Source organism: Thalassophryne amazonica, chromosome 1 (genome assembly GCF_902500255.1).
Source record: "Thalassophryne amazonica chromosome 1, fThaAma1.1, whole genome shotgun sequence".
NCBI lineage: Eukaryota > Metazoa > Chordata > Actinopteri > Batrachoidiformes > Batrachoididae > Thalassophryne > Thalassophryne amazonica.
The window spans coordinates 38,568,037-38,570,660 of record NC_047103.1 but is presented as its reverse complement, the minus strand read 5'-3'; the positions used below and the strand labels follow the sequence as shown (position 1 = coordinate 38,570,660).

Genomic DNA, 2,624 nt, shown 5'->3' with positions numbered 1-2,624 from the left:
CAGAATTAAAGACAGCACATATACATTTGACATTGTTTATGTGCACTAAATTTGAAGCAGTCCGTAATCTGAATTGAGGCAAAGTGGGTGAAGGCTGCAGCAGGAGGGGCCTGTGCTGCCCAGCTTGGGGAGTTGAAGGCTTAAACAATGAATTAAACAGTATTGATTACATTTAAACACTGACATATAGCATATTTCCTGGACAATATTTTGTTTTCTCTTTTTTTTTCCATCCTAAATTTGTTTTGCTGGCCCTACGTATGTTTCAAAGCAATCTGTATATAGATACATACGTACATATATATATATATACCAGAGGGCGCCGTGCCTGAAGTGCGGACACAGCCGGGGGTGACAGCGGTCACTCATTATCTCATGCCAGCTGTCATCCATCTTCACTACATCATTCCACTCCATAAAAAACGGACGTCATCTCCACCTCGTTGCCGAGATATCATCTACCAGTGAAGGTAATATTCTCTGCTGTAATCTAAACTGTGTCTTAGTCTGAACTCTTTTTGCAGCCGCTTTCCTGTGGTGTGCCTTATCTGTGAGATTGGCGTTTGGTGTATTCAGCGACGGCTTCGCTTCACATCCCAACCAGATAAGTGGTTAGACAGGAGCTGCACAAGTGTGTATTAGAGGTGGAGGTGGAATCTCCACCATTGTTGTTACTGGGTGTGCACGCACCCACGTCTTACTGTTTTTGCTCCTCGCCAGCAGTACCAGATCCGACATTCGGAGACGGTGGCCACCTGGGGACTCGGGACTTGGCGGCTCCAGTATTCTCCGGGTTCGGTGGCAGAGGAAATCGTGTGGTTCCGGTTCTTCTCAGGACAGACGTCTTCTATCCTCGAGCCTGCCCACACGTCACCTTTGTGGATTGACTGTTTTCATAAATTCTGTATTCCCCTGTGTTTTGGTTGTGCCCTTTCACAACAGTAAATTGTTCATATTCGACTCTTTCATTGTCCGTTCATTTACGCCCCCTGTTGTGGGTCCGTGTCACTACACTTTCCCAACAAAACCATATGGATTTGAATCACGTGTGATTACATCAGACATGCTTGAACCCTCGTGGGCATGCGAGAGTTTTTTCACGCCTGTCGGTTACGTCATTCGCCTGTGGGCAGTCTTTGAGTGAGGATTGGCCCACCCTCTCGTCGTTTTTTCATTGTTTAGGAATGGCTCAGAGACTGCTGCTTTGTTTGATAAAATTTTTTTCAAAACTGTAAGGCACAACTGAGTGGACACCATTCGATAAATTCAGCTGGTTTTCGGTAAAAATTTTAACGGCTGATGAGAGATTTTGGTCTGTAACTGTCGCTTTAAGGACGGCCCACGGCGCCTGACGGTGATCTGCGCTTCGAGGCGGCAGCGTCTCACCGTTTCAAGTTGAAAACGTCCACATTTCAGGCTCTGTTGATCCAGGAAGTCGTCAGTGAACAGAGAACTTTCAGAAGAAGTCGGCATGAGGAGTTTATTCGGACATTCCATTGTTAACGGACATTTTGTAATGAAAGAACGTGCAGGCAGAGTCGCGATAGGAAAAACACCTCCGTTGGAAACCTTAACGGGCAAGTTGGAACATGCCCAAGCTGTTAAACAATTTCTCAGTTATTCACTTGTTGAAAGCCATCAAAAGCCGCCTGAATTTTACAAATGGTTTTCAACGGAGGTGTTTTTCCTATTGCGGCGCACATAGATTTGCCGAGTCGTCACGGAAACGACTCGGCGAATTTGCGAGCACGTCTTTCATTACAAAATGTCCTTAAACAGTGGAATGTCCGCATAAAGTCCTCATGCCGGCCTCTTCTGAATCTTCTCTGTTCTCTCACGACGTCCTGGGTGAATTAAGCCTTAAATTAGGATGTTTTCAGGTCGAAACAGGCCAACGACGGCGCCTGGAAGCGCTGCACAACGTCCCGCTGCGTGGGAAGTCCTTACACCGACAGAAACACCCCATAATCTCTCATCAGCCGTTAAACTTTTCACCGAAAACCAGCTTAATTTCTCGAATAGTGTCCACTCGGATATTCCTCACAGGTCCAGAAAAAATGTTGATAAAGCAACGCGTGCCGTCTCGAGCAGCGTGTGAAACAAAGGAATTCAGCGGAGAGGGCGGGACCACATCTCACTCAAGGCCTGCCCACAGGGAAATGATGTCACCGACACACGTGAAAAAACTCACGCATGCACACGAGGGTTCAAGCATGATTGGTGTAATCGCACGTCATTCAAATCCATATAGTTAAAAAAATAAATAAAAGGGTCGGTTTATTATCTAATAGACCACGTATATATATATATATATATATATATATATATAGTGCATCATGTATGGCTACAAGTTGGCACAGTCTCCACTCCAACTGCTCTACCAACTTGTAGACAAGGTTGGGTAGGATTACTTTGAAAGAATACATGTGGATTACATGTATGCATGTATGTGCATTTGGATTACTTGTAATCTGATTACTTTTGGATTACATTTCAAAGTAATCCTACCCAACCTTGCTTGTAGAGCAGTTGGTCGAGCCCAACTGCTCTTCAGGTTGGTATACTGAAGATCACAAAATATTCCCTCTAATAATTTGCTTTGACAGTTTGTGTTTAGCCCTGCC

General features: G+C 44.9%; 1 long non-coding RNA gene across 1 annotated transcript; it reads right to left on the bottom strand.

Annotated features, from left to right (window-relative positions):
* Positions 1-260: 260 nt before the first annotated feature.
* Positions 261-2,367, bottom strand: LOC117519263. The gene is made up of 3 exons (XR_004563231.1): positions 2,297-2,367; positions 497-501; positions 261-275 (listed from the first exon to the last, which is right to left on the bottom strand). It is a non-coding gene; the product is annotated as an uncharacterized LOC117519263 (long non-coding RNA).
* Between the last annotated feature and the right edge of the window lie 257 nt (positions 2,368-2,624).